The sequence below is a fragment of the Chiloscyllium punctatum genome, chromosome 7 (assembly GCF_047496795.1).
Source record: "Chiloscyllium punctatum isolate Juve2018m chromosome 7, sChiPun1.3, whole genome shotgun sequence".
NCBI classification, from domain to species: domain Eukaryota; kingdom Metazoa; phylum Chordata; class Chondrichthyes; order Orectolobiformes; family Hemiscylliidae; genus Chiloscyllium; species Chiloscyllium punctatum.
In genome coordinates this window covers 45,984,934-46,006,196 of record NC_092745.1, presented here as the reverse complement: position 1 = coordinate 46,006,196, position 21,263 = coordinate 45,984,934, and the positions used below count along the sequence as shown (strand labels likewise).

Below are 21,263 nucleotides of genomic sequence, written 5' to 3'. Positions count from 1 at the left end.
AGAGGGTCAGGGACAGGTAGAGAGGGAGAGTTAGGGACAGGCAGAGATAGAGGTTCAGGGACAGGCAGAAAGGGAAGATCAGGGACAGGCACAGAGGAAGGATCGGGGACAGGCAGAAAGGGAGAGTCAGGGACAGGCAGAAAGGGAGGATCGGGGACAGGCAGAGAGTGAGGATCGGGGACAGGCAGAGAGGGAGGATCGGGGACAGGCAGAGAGGGAGGATCAGGGACAGGCAGAGAGGGAGGATCAGGAAAAGGCAGCGAGGGAGGATCAGGGACAGGCAGAGAGGGAGGATCAGGGACAGGCAGAGAGGGAGGATCAGGGACGGGCAGAGATGGAGGATCAGGGACAGGCAGAGAGGGAGGATCAGGGACGGGCAGAGAGGGAGGATCAGGGATGGGCAGAGAGGGAGGATCAGGGACAGGTAGAGAGGGAGGGTCAGGGACAGGCAGAGAGAGAGGGTCAGGGACAGGCAGAGAGAGAGGGTCAGGGACAGGCAGAGAGAGAGAGTCAGGGACAGGCAGAGAGGGAGGTTCAGGGACAGGCAGAAAGGGAGAGTCAGGGACAGGTAGAGAGGGAGAGTTAGGGACAGGCAGAGATAGAGGATTGGGGAGAGGCAGAAAGGGAAGATCAGGGACAGGCAGGGAGGGAGCATCGGGGACAGGCAGAAAGGGAGAGTCAGGGACAGGCAGAAAGGGAGGATCGGGGACAGGCAGAGAGGGAGGATCGGGGACAGGCAGAGAGGGAGGATCGGGGACAGGCAGAGAGGGAGAGTCAGGGTCAGACAGAGAGGGAGGATCAGGGACAGGCAGAGAGGGAGGATCAGGGACGGGCAGAGAGGGAGGATCAGGGACGGGCAGAGAGGGAGGATCAGGGACAGGTAGAGAGGGAGGGTCAGGGTCAGGCAGAGAAAGAGGGTCAGGGACAGGCAGAGAGAGAGAGTCAGGGATAGGTAGAGAGGGAGAGTTAGGGACAGGCAGAGATAGAGGATCGGGGACAGGCAGAAAGGGAAGATCGGGGACAGGCAGAAAGGGAAGATCAGGGACAGGCAGAGAGGGAGGATCGGGGACAGGCAGAAAGGGAGAGTCAGGGACAGGCAGAAAGGGAGGATCGGGGACAGGCAGAGAGGGAGGATCGGGGACAGGCAGAGAGGGAGAGTCAGGGACAGGCAGAGAGCGAGGATCAGGGACAGGCAGAGAGGGAGGATCAGGGACGGGTAGAGAGGGAGGATCAGGGACAGGTAGAGAGGGAGGGTCAGGGACAGGCAGAGAGAGAGGGTCAGGGACAGGTAGAGAGGGAGAGTTAGGGACAGGTAGAGATAGAGGATCGGGGACAGGCAGAAAGGGAAGATCAGGGACAGGCAGAGAGGGAGGATCGGGGACAGGCAGAAAGGGAGAGTCAGGGACAGGCAGAAAGGGAGGATCGGGGACAGGCAGAGAGGGAGGATCGGGGACAGGCAGAGAGGGTGGATCGGGGACAGGCAGAGAGGGAGAGTCAGGGACAGGCAGAGAGGGAGGATCGGGGACAGGCAGAGAGGGAGGATCGGGGACGGGCAGAGAGGGAGAGTCAGGGACAGGCAGAGAGGGAGGATCAGGGACGGGCAGAGAGGGAGGATCAGGGACGGGCAGAGAGGGAGGATCAGAGACGGGCAGAGAGGGAGGATCAGGGAAAGGCAGAGAGGGAGAGTCAGGGACGGGCAGAGAGGGAGGATCAGGGACAGGCAGAGAGGGAGAGTCAGGGACGGGCAGAGAGGGAGGTTCAGGGACGGGCAGAGAGGGAGGATCAGGGACGGGCAGAGAGGGAGGATCAGGGACGGGCAGAGAGGGAGGATCAGGGACGGGCAGACAGGGAAGATCAGGGAAAGGCAGAGAGGGAGAGTCAGGGACGGGCAGAGAGGGAGGATCAGGGACGGGCAGAGAGGGAGAGTCAGGGACGGGCAGAGAGGGAGGTTCAGGGACGGGCAGAGAGGGAGGATCAGGGACGGGCAGAGAGGGAGGATCAGGGACGGGCAGAGAGGGAGGATCAGGGACGGGCAGAGAGGGAGGATCAGGGACAGGCAGAAAGGGAGCATCAGGGAAAGGCAGCGAGGGAGGATCAGGGACGGGCAGAGTGGGAGGATCAGGGACGGGCAGAGAGGGAGAGTCAGGGACGGGCAGAGAGGGAGAGTCAGGGACGGGCAGAGAGGGAGGATCAGGGACAGGTAGAGAAAGAGGGTCAGGGACAGGCAGAGAAAGAGGGTCAGGGACAGGCAGAGAGAGAGAGTCAGGGACAGGTAGAGAGGGAGAGTTAGGGACAGGCAGAGATAGAGGATCGGGGACAGGCAGAAAGGGAAGATCGGGGACAGGCAGAAAGGGAAGATCAGGGACAGGCAGAGAGGGAGGATCGGGGACAGGCAGAAAGGGAGAGTCAGGGACAGGCAGAAAGGGAGGATCGGGGACAGGCAGAGAGGGAGAATCGGGGACAGGCAGAGAGGGAGGATCGGGGACAGGCAGAGAGGGAGAGTCAGGGACAGGCAGAGAGCGAGGATCAGGGACAGGCAGAGAGGGAGGATCAGGGACGGGCAGAGAGGGTGGATCAGGGACAGGTAGAGAGGGAGGGTCAGGGACAGGCAGAGAGAGAGGGTCAGGGACAGGTAGAGAGGGAGAGTTAGGGACAGGTAGAGATAGAGGATCGGGGACAGGCAGAAAGGGAAGATCAGGGACAGGCAGAGAGGGAGGATCGGGGACAGGCAGAAAGGGAGAGTCAGGGACAGGCAGAAAGGGAGGATCGGGGACAGGCAGAGAGGGAGAGTCAGGGACAGGCAGAGAGGGAGGATCGGGGACAGGCAGAGAGGGAGAGTCAGGGACAGGCAGAGAGGGAGGATCGGGGACAGGCAGAGAGGGAGGATCGGGGACGGGCAGATAGGGAGAGTCAGGGACAGGCAGAGAGGGAGGATCAGGGACGGGCAGAGAGGGAGGATCAGGGACGGGCAGAGAGGGAGGATCAGAGACGGGCAGAGAGGGAGGATCAGGGAAAGGCAGAGAGGGAGAGTCAGGGACGGGCAGAGAGGGAGGATCAGGGACAGGCAGAGAGGGAGAGTCAGGGACGGGCAGAGAGGGAGGTTCAGGGACGGGCAGAGAGGGAGGATCAGGGACGGGCAGAGAGGGAGGATCAGGGACGGGCAGAGAGGGAGGATCAGGGAAAGGCAGAGAGGGAGGATCAGGGACAGGCAGAGAGGGAGGATCAGGGACGGGCAGAGAGGGAGAGTCAGGGACGGGCAGAGAGGGAGAGTCAGGGACGGGCAGAGAGGGAGGATCAGGGACGGGCAGAGAGGGAGGATCAGGGACGGGCAGAGAGGGAGGATCAGGGACAGGCAGAAAGGGAGCATCAGGGAAAGGCAACGAGGGAGGATCAGTGACGGGCAGAGTGGGAGGATCAGGGACGGGCAGAGAGGGAGAGTCAGGGACGGGCAGAGAGGGAGAGTCAGGGACGGGCAGAGAGGGAGAGTCAGGGACGGGCAGAGAGGGAGGATCAGGGACGGGCAGAGAGGGAGGGTCGGGGACAGGCAGAGAGGGAGGATTGGGGACAGGCAGACAGGGAGGATCGGGGACAGGCAGAGAGGGAGGATCGGGGACAGGCAGAGAGGGAGAGTCAGGGACAGGCAGAAAGGGAGAATCAGGGAAAGGCAGCGAGGGAGGATCAGGGACGGGCAGAGAGGGAGGATCAGGGACGGGTAGAGAGGGAGGGTCGGGGACAGGCAGAGAGGGAGGATTGGGGACAGGCAGACAGGGAGGATCGGGGACAGGCAGAGAGGGAGGATCGGGGACAGGCATAGAGGGAGAGTCCGGGACAGGCAGAGAGGGAGGATCAGGGACAGGCAGAGAGGGAGGATCAGGGACGGGCAGAGAGGGAGGATCAGGGACAGGTAGAGAGGGAGGGTCAGGGACAGGCAGAGAGAGAGGGTCAGGGACAGGTAGAGAGGGAGAGTTAGGGACAGGTAGAGATAGAGGATCGGGGACAGGCAGAAAGGGAAGATCAGGGACAGGCAGAGAGGGAGGATCGGGGACAGGCAGAAAGGGAGAGTCAGGGACAGGCAGAAAGGGAGGATCGGGGACAGGCAGAGAGGGAGGATCGGGGACAGGCAGAGAGGGAGAGTCAGGGACAGTCAGAGAGGGAGGGTCGGGGACGGGCAGAGAGGGAGAGTCAGGGACAGGCAGAGAGAGAGGGTCAGGGACAGGTTGAGAAGGAAAATCAGGAACAGGTTGAAAGTGAGAGTCAGGGACAGGTAGAGAGGGAGGGTCAGGGACAGGCAGAGAGAGAGGGTCAGGGACAGGCAGAGAGAGAGGGTCAGGGACAGGCAGAGAGAGAGGGTCAGGGACAGGCAGAGAGAGAGAGAGTCAGGGACAGGCAGTGAGGGAGGGTCAGGGACAGGCAGAAAGGGAGAGTCAGGGACAGGTAGAGAGGGAGGGTCAGGGACAGGCAGAGGGAGAGGGTCAGGGACAGGCAGAGAGAGAGAGAGTCAGGGACAGGCAGAGAGGGAGGGTCAGGGACAGGTAGAGATTGAGAGTCAGGGACAGGCAGAGATAGAGGATCGGGGACAAGCAGAAAGGGAAGATCAGGGACAGGCAGAGAGGGAGGATTGGGGACAGGCAGAAAGGGAGAGTCAGGGACAGGCAGAAAGGGAGAGTCAGGGACAGGTAGCGATGGAGAGTCAGGGACAGGCAGAAAGGGAGGATCAGGGACAGCAGAAAGGGAGCATCAGGGAAAGGCAGCGGGGGAGGATCAGGGACAGGCAGAGAGGGAGGATCAGGGACGGGCAGAAAGGGAGAGTCAGGGACAGGTAGAGAGGGAAGGTCAGGGACAGGTAGAGAGTGAGAGTTAGGGACAGGCAGAGATAGAGGATCGGGGACAGGCAGAAAGGGAGGATCGGGGACAGGCAGAGAGGGAGGATCGGGGACAGGCAGAGAGGGAGGATCGGGGACAGGCAGAGAGGGAGAGTCAGGGACAGGCAGAGAGGGAGGATCAGGGACAGGCAGAGAGGGAGGATCAGGGACAGGCAGAAAGGGAGAGTCAGGGACAGGTAGAGAGGGAGGGTCAGGGACAGGTAGAGAGGGAGAGTTAGGGACAGGCAGAGATAGAGGATCGGGGACAGGCAGAAAGGGAGGATCGGGGACAGGCAGAGAGGGAGGATCGGGGACAGGCAGAGAGGGAGAGTCAGGGACAGGCAGAGAGGGAGGATCAGGGACAGGCAGAGAGGGAGGGTCAGGGACAGGCAGAAAGGGAGAGTCAGGGACAGGTAGAGAGGGAGGGTCAGGGACAGGTAGAGAGGGAGAGTTAGGGACAGGCAGAGATAGAGGATCGGGGACAGGCAGAGAGGGAGGATCGGGGACAGGCAGAGAGGGAGAGTCAGGGACAGGCAGAGAGGGAGGATCAGGGACAGGCAGAGAGGGAGGATCAGGGACAGGCAGAGAGGGAGGATCAGGGACGGGCAGAGAGGGAGGATCAGGGACGGGCAGAGAGGGAGGATCAGGGACGGGCAGAGAGGGAGGGTCGGGGACGGGCAGAGAGGGAGGGTCGGGGACAGGCAGAGAGGGAGGATCGTGGACAGGCAGAGAGGGAGAGTCAGGGACAGGCAGAAAGGGAGGATCAGGGACGGGCAGAGAGGGAGGATCAGGGACAGGTAGAGAGGGAGGGTCAGGGACAGGCAGAGAGAGCGGGTCAGGGACAGGCAGAGAGAGAGGGTCAGGGACAGGCAGAGAGAGAGAGTCAGGGACAGGCAGAGAGGGAGGATCGGGGACAGGCAGAGAGGGAGGATCGGGGACAGGCAGAAAGGGAGGATCGGGGACAGGCAGAAAGGGAGGATCGGGGACAGGCAGAGAGGGAGGATCGGGGACAGGCAGAGAGGGAGGATCAGGGACAGGCAGAGAGGGAGGATCAGGGACAGGCAGAGAGGGAGGATCAGGGACGGGCAGAGAGGGAGGATCAGGGACAGTTAGAGAGGGAGGGTCAGGGACAGGCAGAGAGAGAGGGTCAGGGACAGGCAGAGCGAGAGAGTCAGGGACAGGCAGAGAGGGAGAGTCAGGGACAGGTAGAGATGGAGTGTCAGGGACAGGTAGAGAGGGAGAGTTAGGGACAGGCAGAGATAGAGGATCGGTGACAGGCAGAAAGGGAAGATCAGGGACAGGCAGAGAGGGAGGATCGGGGACAGGCAGAAAGGGAGAGTCAGGGACAGGCAGAAAGGGAGGATCGGGGACAGGTAGAGAGGGAGAGTCAGGGACAGGCAGAGAGGGAGGATCGGGGACAGGCAGAGAGGGAGGATCGGGGACAGGCAGAGAGGGAGGATCGGGGACGGGCAGAGAGGGAGAGTCAGGAACAGGCAGAGAGGGAGAGTCAGGAACAGGCAGAGAGGGAGGATCAGGGACGGGCAGAGAGGGAGGATCAGGGACGGGCAGAGAGGGAGGGTCGGGGACGGGCAGAGAGGGAGGGTCGGGGACAGGCAGAGAGGGAGGATCGTGGACAGGCAGAGAGGGAGAGTCAGGGACAGGCAGAAAGGGAGGATCAGGGACAGGCAGAGAGGGAGAATCAGGGAAAGGCAGCGAGGGAGGATCAGGGACAGACAGGGAGAGTCAGGGACAGGCAGGGAACATTGGAGCAAAGATGAAAGAGAAAATGTCAGGGACAGTTAGAGAGAGAAAGAGAGGGCCTGGGACAGGCAGACAGGTTGACTGAGAAGTAAAGAGGGTCACAGATTTTCACACTGTCACAACACTAAACCTCAGGACAGTGACAGTCACGTCAATGGCATAAGTATCCCAAAGTGGCAGCAGCAGCAGGAACAGGAGATTTCCTTTGGGTGACGAGTATTTCAGGTAATCGTGTTGGACAGGGACAGTGAGGTGAGTTTGCAAACCTCCTGGTGTTGATCAGTTAGCTCATGGCTGGGTGAGTTGTAGTGTAAATGTTACCTCCATGGCAAATAGTACAGAAACTGATCGTTCCCAGCTAATCAGGGGAGAAGTACAGAACATCAAACCCAATCTGTGCAACCAGCACTGAATCATACCAAGCAGCTAATACTCAGAGAGAAGTAACAGATGAAAACAGTTAATAACAACTAAAACACAGCAATGGTTTCTCAAAGAGAAATCATATCTCCATTAATAATAGCCTGTATTGATATAGTAACTTTAGGGAGGTGTGGGTCTTAGAGTAGAGGAGAGGTGACAGAGGGGATTCCCAGTGTTTAGCAATTGACGAGCTGAAGGATGGTGGAATGATGATAAACAAGCAGCAGAATTGGAGGAACGGTGGATCTGGATGCTTTTTGGTGGGTGTGGAATTGAGATGGACTAAAGAAATAGGGAGGAAGGTGAAGCGATGGGCTGCTTTGTAGACACGACTGAGGAACCCAGAAACAAAAGCATTGCTCAGGCCCGAAAGCACAGGCGCTGATGGCTGGACAGGAGTCAGTATGAGTTGGCATCCAGAAATTTTACGGACAGAAGGAATGGTAGGTTCGGAAGCCCAGATCAGAGCCTGAACTCTCGAAAGGAAGGAAGTGCAAGACAGCAGCTGAAATGAAGAACCACTTAGTTTTTTTCCGATTGGTGCATTGGTGAAGGTTACAGACTAGTGAGGACCTGTGGAGTCAGTTAAATCCAGCCTCAGAGTGAGTGACACGGTGTTGGGTTTGGAGTGTGGAGCTGGTGGAATGCCTTTTCTGTGCTGAAAACTGCAGCTGATTCATAACGTTTGTAAAGGTGTGCTGTACAACAGTGATATTACATACGGTGGTCCAGAATGGTTTCTTCTCATGTAGCACACGAGGTACTCATTACAGCTACCCTGAACGGACAAAGTACAGTCACATTTTAAACAGTGTGTACAGTCCAAGAGGGTTCATCCAGTTTTCAGTTTCACAGCATATGGTGGTATCCATGCTCCTCTACCCTTACATCAGATCATCCTGACCTCCGCCCACACTACCAGCAGGACCCACTGCTGTGATGGCACTGTGGGGGTATCCACGGGGCTCTGGGGGGTAGAGTGGGGGTCATTGGGCTCTGGGGGAGGGGAGTAGGGGCCATTGGGTTCTGGGGGAGAGAGTGGGGGCCATTGGGCTCTGGAGGCGTAGGGTTGGGGGCCATTGGGCTCTGGGGGGGGGGGGGGGGGGTAGAGTGGGGGCCATCCATAGGAGGGAGCTTCTTTCTAGGTCAGTGTAAGAAATAGAACACAGGCCCCTTGCTCTCACTCCCCTCCCAGCACATAACCGAGCTGAAATAGTGAGAGATTCCGGACAAAATCAGACAAGCAATTGATCAGGTCTGAGATAAGACAGGTTGAAATACTGGGGGAGAGAAACCATGAAACAATGTGATGATTTAATGGTGTTCCCTACGTGCTGGTGAGATTAATGACAGAATAGTCCACACCTACCTCAATAGCATTTGAGGACACTGAGGCTCAATTTGTTAATTAAGTTCATGCTTGTCGTAACACAGAGGTCAGATATCTGCCATTAATCTTGTGATTTTGATAGAAAGAAGGATAACTGAGATGGTTTGGCATCTTGGATTAATTTTGATATGAAGCAGGAACATCTTAGTCAATTATTTATGACAATGTTGTAAGATTAATTTCCCGTTGATAATTGTGTTTATAAATCAATTGCACACATTCCAAAGTGACAGGCATTTAAAGCATGGGTTGGAGACAGTGTTGTACACCAACCATTCCTGTGAAAGCACCTTTTTCTTATTTCTCAGTGAATTCGAGAACTTGCATTTAAATAGCACTGTTCATAATCTGACGAGGTTTCACGGGACCTCTCCAGCAAGCACAGTCCTTGTGAAACATGGTCACAGTTGTATTATAGAAAAATGTAACACAATCCCCCTTTCCCATTTTTCTGTCTCTTACTGTTAGGGAATGACACCAGGTTATAGTCCAACAGGCTTACTGGAGATAACAAGTTTTTGGAGTGCTGTCCTTATGTCAGGTGAAGTGAAGAGGGAACCCAGGCACAAACTTTATAATCAGACTGATCAAAAAATCACACACAGGGTGTGAGTGGATTGTCGACAGCCTGAATAATAGGTCTCTGTGGGTGATCAAGAGTGTCAGATGGTGTGAGTAAAGTATCAACAGCTGAAAACAAGTGAAGAGATGACCTCTAATCTGATTAATTGAAGCAGTGAGATAATTACAAAAAATTAAAAGTGAGGTGGTGTTGGAGACAAACCAAATGACAGGAATAACATGATAGGTATCAGAATCACATGCTAAGGGTCAAACCAAAGTAACAAGTAATTTCCAAAACTGTACAAATTAATTTAGGGAGAGATCATAGCAAGTTACCCCCTCAGCATTGCACTCCCTCAACACTGCAGTCCCTCAGCGCCGACTTCCTCAACACTGCAGTCCCTTAGCACCAACTTCCTCAACACTGCAGTCCCTCAGCGCCGACTTCCTTAACACTGCAGTCCCTTAGCACCAACTTCCTCAACACTGCACTCCCCCAGCACTAAACCTCCTCAGCACTGCACTCATTCAGCACCACACTACCCTCAGCACTGCACCCCCTCAGCACCGCCTTTCCTCACCACTGCACTCCCTCAGCACCGCACTCCCTCAGCACCAAACCTCCTCAGCACTGCACTCCCTCAGCATCATGCCATCTCAGCACTGTACTCGCTCAGCACCATAGACCCCCAGCACTTCCCTCCCTCAGTCCCACACCTCCTCAGCATCATGATCCCTCAGAACCGCACTCCCTCAGCATCCACACTCCCTCAGCAACCACACTCCCTCAGCACGGCATTCCCTCAGTATGACTCCCTCAGCACTGCATCCCCCCAGCACTGCGCCCCCCAGCACTGCACTCCCCCAGCACTGCACCCCCTCAGCACCACAGTCCCCCAGCACTGCACTCCCCCAGCACTGCACCCCCTCAGCACTGCACTCCCCCAGCACTGCACCCCTCAGCACCGGGACTTCTTCACCACTGCACTCCCTCAGCACCAAACCTCCTCAGCACCGCACTCATTCAGCACTGCATTCCCTCAGCACCGCACTCCCTCAGCACCGAGCCTCCTTAGCACTGCACTCATTCAGCACCACACTACCCTCAGCACTGCACTCCCCCAGCACTGCACCCCCTTAGCACTGAACTCCCTCTGCACTGCACCCCCTCAGCACCACAGTCCCTCAACACTGCACTCCACCAGCACTTCACCCCCTCAGCACTTCACCCCCTCAGCACTGCACCCCCTCAGCACTGCACCCCCCCAGCACTGCACCCCCCCAGCACTGCACCCCCCCAGCACTGCACCCCCCAACACTGCACCCCCCCAGCACTGCACCCCCTCAGCACTGCACCCCCTCAGCACTGCACCCCCTCAGCACTGAACTCCCTCTGCACTGCATCCCTTCAGCATTGCACTCCTTCAGCACTGCACTCCCCCAGCACTGCACACCCTCAGCACTGCACACCCTCAGCACTGCACACCCACAGCACTGCACTCCCCCAGCACTGCACCCCCCAGCACTGCGCCCCCTCAGCACTGCACCCCCTCAACACTGCACCTCCTCAACACTGCACTCCCTCTGCACTGCACCCCTTCAGCATTGCACTCCCTCAACACTGCACCCCCTCGGCACTGCAGAGGATGATGGTTGTGGTTGCTGGAGGCCAATCATCTCAGTCTCTGGACGTTACTGTGGGGGTTCTTCATCGATCTCCAGCTGCTTCAGCAATGACCTTCCCTCCATCAAAAGGTCAGGCATGAGGATGTTTGCTGATGACGACACAGTGCTCAGTACTAAGTGTAATTCCTCAGACACAGAAACAGTCCATGCTCAAATGCAGCAAGACTTAGAGGATTTGGCAATTGACATTTGTGTCACATAAATACCAGGCAATGACCAACCTCAGCAGGAGAGACTCAAACCATCACCCCTTGATATTCAAAACATTAATCACTGAATCTTCTGTTTCAAATGCTGGGGGTTGCTATTGACCAGAATCTGAACTGGAGCACCTAAATAAAGCCTGTCCACTATCTACAGGGCACAGTCAGGAGTGCTTTGAGATTCTCTTCACTTGCCTGGATGAATGCAGCTCCAACAATGCTCAGGAAACGCAACACCACCCAGGGCAAAGTTTGACTCGCACCCCACCCAGCAACCTAAGCATTATCTCCCTTTACCCCATGAACACATCTACAGTGTGAACCATCGACAAGATGCACTCCAACAGCACAGTCAAGTTTCTTCAAAAGCATCCTTCATAACAGTGACCCCCTAACACCCAAAAAAGCTAAGCACAGCAGGTTGGGAATGGTACCAACTGCAAGTTGCCCTCCAAGTCACATACCATTCCTTACCTGGAAAGATATTCACTGTTCCTTCATAAACACTTGCTCAAACTCCTGGAATTCTGTATCAGCTTCTGTATCGTGTGGTATTGTTACGTCCCAGCTGGTCATAATACTGGACAAATCAGATTGCAAGGTGAAAGCTGGCTCGAGAGACTATATAAAGTTTATTTTTGCAATTTGGTTACCTAATGGTCAGTCTTTGAACATTTTCACACTAAATCGCCTGTATAATTTCAACAAAAGAGAATAGATAAACACCCCAAAAAAACTGAGTTATATAGGACAATTTGGAAAGAGCCTATCATAAACAACAAAAAGAAAAATTGTTTCTCACTTTTTTCTCACTTAATAAGAATCTTTGCAGACACTCAGGCCTGGTCAAATATCACTCCTATCTTTGCACTGTAACTGATAAGGTTGCATGTGTTTCCTTTTGGTTACTTTATACATATTTTTCAGTGTGATTCTCTCTATCCATCCCCAAGGCACACAGAGATGGGCTGATTTTCCTCACTGAGATCTAAGGGCTTTTTCACAGTTACTTCATCCAATTTGATGGTGAGAAACAACACAACTACCAATCCGGATAGAACATTCTGTATCAGACCTGCTTCCAGCCTCTGACCTTCCCAAAAGGGGAAGCTCAATATTCTAAGCTTTCCAGCAATTATCCCACCAAAAGGTTTGTCTAGTCATTTAGCTTAAGTCACATGATTTATTGGAAATGCTGTTTTCACTTAATGCAAAAGTTGAGTCTCTGTTTCTTAAAAAAAACCTGCTTTACAGAACTGAAAACCAAAAACGTACTCACTCCATAACCTCACTGTCTTTGCCAGGACATTAACGCATATTGACAGGTCAAGCAATAGCTGACTGGTAACTCAGATGTGGTTCTTAAATGAAGTCTGTTGGACCAGGTGAGTAATAGACAGAACTTTATAATGTGGTATGTGTGCCTCCTTCTCTCACATCAAGTTACACTATGATTCTTCGCTCCCCGGTCTCCCCCTTGTGCACACAGCTGTAGAAATCACCGTCAGCACTTTGAAAATGCTGACCTAGCTGTTTTGTTTAGCTGCTCCTGCAATGCCCCCTCCCAAAACTGATCATTTCTCCACCCCCATCTAACAGGGTGGAACCGTTACCAATCATCTCCCCCTCCCACCCCAAGAACACCCTTCTTTACAATAGCAATGTTCTAGAGGCATCTTGACAGATACACAAATAGGCAGAGGATAGAGGGATGTGGACTGTGTGGAGGCAATTAGTTTTTAGTTTAGAAAGACTTCATGTATGTTGCCATTGTCTTGGTGGGCCAAAGGGTCTGTTCTTGAGCTGTACTGCACTTTGTTCTTTCAGTTTTGTTAAATGAGTGAGCCAGGCAGAAGTGGAAGTAAAACACAAGCTTACTGCCAGAAAAATAAAACTAGAGCTTAATAAAAGCTGAGGACCATTGTGTTGTCAGTTGGCTCATATCTCGATCTTTCCTATTACGTATTTGATTTAATTATATGCTGACGCACACAGCGCAGGATTGTATTTTGAAGATAACCTGCAAAATGAAAATTGAGAAGCAGGTCATTCAGTTCAGTGTGTGTGCGTGCGCGCCAACTCTCTGCCTGAGCAATTCACAAGTCAAGCCATTGTCCTGCTCCCTGTCTCCCCATAGAACGTAGAACAGTACAGCACAGGAATGGACCCTACAATGTTGTGCCAAACATGACACCAAATTAAACTCTTGCACATTTATGTGCTTATCTATAAGTCCCTTAAACACCCCTATTGTATCTGCGTCCAGCACTATCCCTGACAGCGTATTCCAGACTCCTATCACTCCCTGTGTAAAAACACTTGCCCCTCATATCTCCTTTGAACTTTCCCCTTAAATGCATGACCCCTTATAGTAGACGGTTCAACTCTAGAAAAAAGATTCTGACATCTGCATCTCATAATTGTAAGGACTTGGAGAAAGTCTCCCCTCAGCCTCCACTGCTCCAGACAAAACAACCTTGGACTGTCCAGCCTCTCTTTGTTGCTCATGCCCTCTCATCCAGGCAGGGTAAACCTCTTCTGCATCGCTCCAAAGCCTCCACATCCTTCCTGTAATGTGGTGACCAGAATTGAATGCAGTACTCTATGTGTGGCCTAACCAAAGACTTACAAAGCCATAACATGCCATCTTTGTAACCCTCTATCTCCCTCCGTCACATGTCTATCCAACCTTGATTAAAAAGCTGCAAAGATCTCAGCCTTTAGTCAAATTCTGCACCAGAAGTGCTCCATGTTTCAAAGTCTCTTCCATCGAAATGGTTTTAACTGGAGGATCATTTATATCTCCCCAAATCAAAACGGAGGTTGTGGTTTCAAGCCTCCAGATGTCCCACATCCCCTAACTGTTGATAAGTTACTGTTGAAGTGCACTTATTGTCCTCCTCTAAAGGGAATATAACAGCCAATTTTCAAGGATGCCACAAGCACTACTGAGGAGCGAATGTAACTGATGTTAACTGAATTTTGCCAAGACATGACAATACAGCTCTACCATTGAATTTTTTTAAAGCAATCCGAACAACAAATTATGCTTGAAAGCAAAATAATGTCCCTCCCCCTAATTTACTCCTTGAAAACATTCATTATTTCAAAAACTCTAATTTCTAAAACAAATGATACTATTGACCTTTCAGTAGCTTTTCCTACTTGCATAAACATTTGCAGGGAATCAACATACTTAAAATCAGAGTGGCATGAAGCTGTACAATATACAGGGGTGACCCCCGTATCCATGGGTCCGGTTTCCGCTGTTTCAGTTACCCGTGGGTTACCGCAGCCTGAACATATAACAGGGAACATTCCAGAACCAGAGACCAGGGGGCTGCTGGGAAGGTATGATTCCCATTTAAATGAATGGGTTCACACTGACCTGTGGTTTCAAGCTTCCACTGGAGGTCTTGGAGCATATCCCCGGCGGAATAAGGGAGACTACTGTACTGTCATTTTATAAATTTAAACTTTAAAACAAGTAGATGGATTAGGAGTTAATTTCTGCAAATGAAGCTTTTTAAAGGGTCTTAAGATTTTAAAGTTTTTTTGGTTTTTTTAAGATTCATAAAAAGGCAATTTTTTTTAACAGGGAGAGTGGTTAGTGTGTGGAATGAACTTCCTGAGAAAGTGTTGGATGTAGGTACAGTTACAATGTTTAAAGCACATTCAGATAGGTATGTGAGTAGGAAAGGTTTGGAGGGGTAGGAGCCAGGAGCAGGCAGGTGGGACTAGTTTAGTTTGGAAAGATGGTTGTCATGGACTGGTTGGACCGAAGGGTGTGTTCCCATGCTGTATGACTCTACAAATCTCCGATTCCATGTCACAAAGTCTTTTGAATTATTGACCTTAATACACCACTTCAAAATAAAGCATGTGATTCATTTAAGTGCTTAGCAGGATTCTAGTGGTGTTAATAGATTAAACATTTATACTGCTGAGTTTGCAACAGAGAAAATAGACAAGAGGCCATGAGTTCAGTTTTGAATTTTGTTAAGAAGAATCAAGAGTTCTCTCCAGGAGAATAGTTTCTTCCTCGCAGAAGGGCTTCAGTCTGAGAAATCTCCAATCTGAGAGGTTCTGGAGCAAGTTCCAATCTGTCAGAAGTGACAAAATGGTTTAGAACTGGAATGGTATGAGAAATCTGACTGAAGAATGGAAACCAAAAAGTCTGGTTTAAATAATAAATGAAAGAATTGAGTTCAGAGTGATATTTCTGTGGAATTGATTACCTGTAATGGTTATTGTCGAAGATTGAAATTTTGTTTTGCAGTTTATGTTGAGATCTTTCTGAACAGTCAGAAATGTGGGGCTTGTTTTGTTTAGTCTAATAAAAGTGTGTGATTTCATTAAACAACATTGACAATCTTGTCTGAATATATTCAGTGATTAACCTTTACAGTAACCAAGTGCACAAAATTCAATTGATGAACCAGGAAGCCAGGTTTTTCTCTTGGAGCTGACTTGTCCTGTGTTATCCTCATATGCTACCCACCCATTTAATCCCCTTCCACACCCCATGTAGTCTCTCCCCATCACAAACCCACTCACCCATTTAACCTCCTTCCCCACCCCATGTACACTCTCCCCTATCACACTGTCTACCCACCCATCTAACCCCCTTCCCCACCCCATGTACACGCTCCCCTATCACAAGCTGTACCCCACCTATTTTATCCCCTTCCCCACTCCATGTACACTCTCCCCTATCACACACTGTACTGACCATTTAATCCCCTTCCCCACCCCAGGTACATTCTCCCCATCACACACCCACCCACCCATTTAACCCCCTTCCCCACCCCATGTACACTCTCCCCTTTCACACACCCACCCACCCATTTAACCCCCTTCCCCACCCCATGTACACTCTCCCCTTTCACACACCCACCCACCCATTTAACCTCTTTCCCACCTTATGTACACTCTCCCCTATCACACACCTACCCATTTAACCCCCTTCCCCACCTGTACACTCTCCCCCAACACACTCTCTACCCACCCATTTAATCCCCTTCCCCACCACATGCACACTCTCCCCTATCTCACACTCTGCCCACCCATTTAACCCCCTTCCCCATCACATGTACACTCTCCCCTATCTCACACTCTACCCACCCATTTAATCCCTTTCCCTATCCCATGTACACTCTTCCCTATCTCACACTCTACCCAACCATTTAATCTCCTTCCACACCTCATGCACTCTTTCTGCTATCATTGATTGTATCAAGTGGAACACCAGAATTTTAATAATTCCTCCAACCTCCACTGTTGATCCTACCAGCCACCAAATACAGAATCTCAAGTTCAGGACTTCCAAGATTGCACCCCCACAGTATATCTGTTCTATCTGTCCCATGAATTCTAAATGAATTCCCAACCTGACCTTGATGCAGATCCTGTTTGCAGGAGCTAATTGTGGATATCTTTCACTTGAAGCATAGAGACGGAGCTGGATTTATGAAATAGAACATTACAATAACTCTAGACAGTGACGGGAAACAAATTGCCATGACAACAGTATGTCATTTCAAATTGCTGTTGTAGTTTAATGAGAATGAAAATATTAACGATGATGATGAAGATGGCGATGAATCTCTAGCATGGATAGTCGCATTCTGTCAGAGGAGAGAGGAAAGGGACAATTCTACAATGTCGCAAGGATCAGTAATCGCTGCATTAATATATAAATAAAAAAGTTTGTTGGAACCCAAATGGCAGACCACAGTGACGTTTAGATAAAACATAAACAAAGGTGCAGTACACCCAGAGTAGGCACTGGAGAAAGTGAGGACTGAAGATGCTGGAGATCAGAGTCCAAATGTGTGATGCTGGAAAAGTACAGTCAGTTAGGCAGCATCCAAGGAGCAGGAGAGTCGACATTTTGGGCATAAGCTCTTCATCAGGAATATAGGCATGGTCTAGTCTAGGAGAGCAATCTTTATAGTGCAGAATACAGGCCAGACCACACTGTGAGGATTGAACAAGATAGGATTGCACTCTTGGCGTCCATGCAATCCACACGGAAGCTCAAACCAGCTGCTTTGACCAACATCCACAGAAACAGTCTAACTGACTGTGTAACCCATTACAGCTTCCGGAATACTGCCGCACGCAAATTGATTGCTGAATTCTCTTCACTACACGTTTTATAGTTGTGAGAACGTAGGCTCGTTAACATTATGTTTGTGCAGGATTTCCATTGCACTGGCAACCCCATTCAGTTCAAATCCCGAATAACACAACACAACCAAAGAAATTCTTTAAGCTATGCAAAGAAACTAAATGAGATAAAACTTCCCCAAGTTCAATACCTCAATCTAGGTTGAGTGTACAAATGTTAGCCTAGTCTGGCACAATATTTTTAAAAATCCGTCACCTGGTAACTTATGGTATATTCTACAGTTTGATGATTTTATGAACCCTCTTTGATATAATTAAATGATTCATCTAAGTTGATTATAAATTCTTACGACGACAGTTTGTCTCCATCATAGAGTCACAGAGTTGCATAGTACAGAAACAGACCCTTCAGTCCAACCAGTCCCTGCCAACCATAACTAAACTAGTCCCACCTGCCTCCACTTGGTCCATATGCCTCCAAACATTTTATGTAGGTATCTAAGTGTCTTTAAAAAGTTGTAACTGTACCTGCATCAACCACTTCCTCAGGAAGTTCATTCCACTCATGAACCACCCTCTGTGTAAAGGATTTGCCACTTACATCTTTTTGAAATTTCTCTCCTCTCACCTTAAAAATGTACCCCTTAGTTAGGAGCTGTGGCTGGAAATGATCTCTAGGAACTATAAATTCTCACTCAATGTCTACGGGAAGTCAGTGAACAGCTAAAAGCACAATGAACGGTAAAAGCTCTTCCTTCATCCCTGACTGCAAAGTCCAGTCCAGTCCTCCCCTGTGGTGCATTCTGTGAGCCATTTTGGAGCATTTCATTGCACCAATGCAAGTTGTAGTTGTGGTTGGCGTAGAAACAGCACCAGCAGAGGCCTGAATGACACTCTTCTCATTCTTGTATTATCAGCCATCAGCTAGTATCACAATCCCTGTGGGAATCTGTAAACCAAATTTACTGAGCGACCAACAAATGAAGAAACTACCAGATAAGACTTCACTCTTCACTTTAGCAGCAAATCAGAATCAGCATAAATTAAAACTAATCTCATCTGTTCTAATAATCTAATAAACTAATAACCAGTGTCAGTGCAATCCCCAAATTATCCAGGACTACCAGATACAGTGGAGATTAGCTCCTGAGTAGGAAACAGTCCCAATTGTAGCCGCACAGTTCCTACAAGCAGATCCCCAGTCCTTTCCTTCTTGGACTTAACCCATTCTCTGCAGGCTGCAGCTTTCATGTAAATTGTGTTTCTTCCTGTGCTATCTTCCCCTGTGTTGTACACATTTTTCCAGAACCTTTCCAACAGACAAGTCTTATCCATTATGATAGCAGAAAGCTACCAAAATCGCTTTTATATCCGAGGCCAAATCTGGGCATTCAATCTTTTGGAAATAAAAGAAACAGCAGCTGCAGTCCTATTCATGTTGCACAGGAATCCAGCTCTCCTAGTCAGCTTGTTGACCACATCTCCTCTCTCCAACGCTGTCACTTTTTTGTGTCCCAGGATCTCTGCATATTAACATCCTTCCCTTTAGTACTGCTTTCATGTCAAGGGATGGATCAGGAGTTTTTCACTATCCAACAGTTAGAATTTACTCCTTTTGTGCTTGGTGCAAACTCTTAAAAGCCATTGCAAACATTTTTAAAAATAATTACAGATTTCCCCAAATAGGGTCTTTTCCCCAGGGGAGAAGAGTCCAAAACTAGAGCGCGTAGGTTTAAAGGGGAAAGATTTAAACGGGCAACTTTTTCACACAGAGGGTGGTGCATGTATGGAATGAGTTACCAGGCAAACTGGTGGAGATTGGTAAAATTACACATTTAAAAGGCATCCAGATGGGTATATGAATAAAAAGGGTTTCAAGGGATATGGGGCAAATGGGACAAAATTAATTTAGGGTATCTTCTTGACATGGACAAGTTGGACCAAATGGTCTGTTTCTGTGCTGTAGTTCTCTATGACTCTACGTTCAAAGTAATTACACATTGTTTATATCATTACAGTTTCTCTGTCAAAGACAATCACGGTCATGGATCTTTGCTTGTTTATCGGCCTGATATTTGTAAATACTGATCCAGTCACCTATCGCATCATACCCGATCACTATAGGATATACATGCTGGCTCAGTTGATTTCCACACTGTCATTATGTCAAAATCCATTGGTAGTGGTGGTGGTCTGGGGGGGAGCTGGTGGTAACCTATGAGCATCCTGGAAAAGTGAACATTGGCTGACAGCGTGCTCTGAATACTCTGTGGTGGAACAGCCTACTGTTTAAACTCACAAGTGAAGAAAATTCACATGGAGTCTCTGCACTCTGTTCCAAGTTCACAAGAGTTCTTTAGTTATAAGGCTCAAGAGATTTTGCATTTCCTATACTCTAATAGCTAAGTTTACCAGGTCGAAAATGCAAAATGAAAATGCCAGAAACTCTCATCAGGTCTGGCAACACCTATAGGAGAAAACTCCACTGACTACTTGTAGCATTTTCTGAAATATTGCAGATTTCCAGCACCTGCAATATATTGCTTTCATATGCAGATGATACTGATATAGTTCTGTCCTGGGCATCTATTGGGAAGTGGATTGAGTGAAGACAAGATTTGAAATTAGAAAGTATGACAGTTTGTAACACAAAACTGTATTTTTGAATCAATATGAACAGAAAAACAAAGCTTGCACCTGTCAGTGCTTTGACCAACAGGTTTGCTTAAATTTAGCATATGGGGAGTCGTGGGTTCAAATTTCACCCTAACAGTGAGAGTTCATTGAGCTCCCTCGAAAGAGCTCCCATTACAATCTTTTTACACCTTGAAGATTGAGGAGAGTAATCATAACTTGGAGCTCAGCTGCTCTCCCTTGTCTCTGCCCAGAAGGTGTACTAGTTCCAACTGGATGGCAGCTGCTCACAAACTACCTTCCTCAGACATGCGGCAGCTAAAAACGAGACTGGCTTCGCAGGAGAGACCTGCTCCCGTCTCTCTGCAGCCAAATAACTGCATGAAATCCACAAACAAACACTCTGCCAGTGCATATTGGCATTTCTGTGGCAGAATATATTTGGATTTATTTATTCAACAGCAGTTTTCAAGGACAGCTATGCTAGGCAATAAACATTCCTAAGGTTTACGCAGCGTATGCCAATCACAAACAGGAACTAGTCCATCATACTCCAGTAAAGCTCTGCCTATTTTTCTTTATCTGAATCTGCCATTGTATACCTCTATTCCTATCTCCCTCCTGTGCTTGTTGTTTCTTAAATGTATCTAAACCTTTCACTCCAGCCACTTCGCATTTCACATCCTTATCACTCTTTGGCTGAGGCCGTTTGCTCTGAATTCCCTGCTGTATTTTGTAGTGACCACCTTATATTGATGATGTCCAGCTTTTCCCCACAAGTGAAAACATCCTCTCTGTGCTCACTCACAGAGAGTCAGGAATGCACATCCTACACAAACTGCTCAGTCTTACCTTACAAACAGAGTATTGGTTGGACCAATTAGTCTGAAAACATACTGTTCCCCGTGATTGCAAGCTCAGCTCTTGCTGAAAATCAATCAATGGTTACTTCAAACAGATATCCATCTCCTTCACGATTTATTTTACTCAGTGTTCGGATCGAAAGGCAATGCAAATGTCCTTACTGTAGTCATGTGACCTCTACCATGAGGCGCACACATTGCAGGCGACTATCTGAGTGACACTTCAGTAAAAACTTGATTCTGACCAGACTACTGGCTTTGGGTGAAAACAGAACACTTCCTGCACAGCAGCGAACAACACACCTTTCCCACACACCCTGGGCCATCTGCCAGTCAAAGTCAGCAATGTCATATGCTAGTTGGAAGTTCCTGCCATGGTTATGGCGTTCAATTTGCAAGCAGGACAGATTGCCGAGAGTGATTAATCAAGAATCACAGCAGGTAGAAGTTCTCTACTGCCAAACACTAGTTTATGCAATTGGTGAAATGTTGCAGGAACAGCTTCTTCCCGGATGTTATTAGCCTCAAAAAGTGCTGATCTAGCTAACGATAATCTCGCCTAGGACGCACCCTGTGCAATGTAACCTGTATACCTCTGTCTAAGCCTTTTTGATCTGGACATCCTTGCTTAATATGATCCGCGTGGACTGCTCGTAACCAAAGCTTTTCACTGTACTTCGGTGCACATGGCAATCAATCAATAAAACCTCTTATTTAATTCTCTTAAAATTTTACATGTTTTACT

The 21,263-nt window shown here is 50.0% G+C and overlaps 1 protein-coding gene across 9 annotated transcripts in view; it reads left to right on the top strand.

Moving 5' to 3' along the window:
* The window catches only part of fam163aa (family with sequence similarity 163 member Aa), a 165,295-nt gene that overhangs the window by 65,905 nt on the left and 78,127 nt on the right, over window positions 1-21,263 (top strand). Inside the window, exon 3 of one of the 9 annotated variants that reach the window (XM_072573502.1) lies at window positions 12,194-12,274. The exons of the other annotated variants lie outside the window; for them this stretch is intronic. The gene's annotated coding sequence lies outside the window, so the exon portion shown is untranslated. The remainder of the gene's footprint in view (window positions 1-12,193; window positions 12,275-21,263) is intronic. 9 annotated transcript variants of the gene reach the window in all.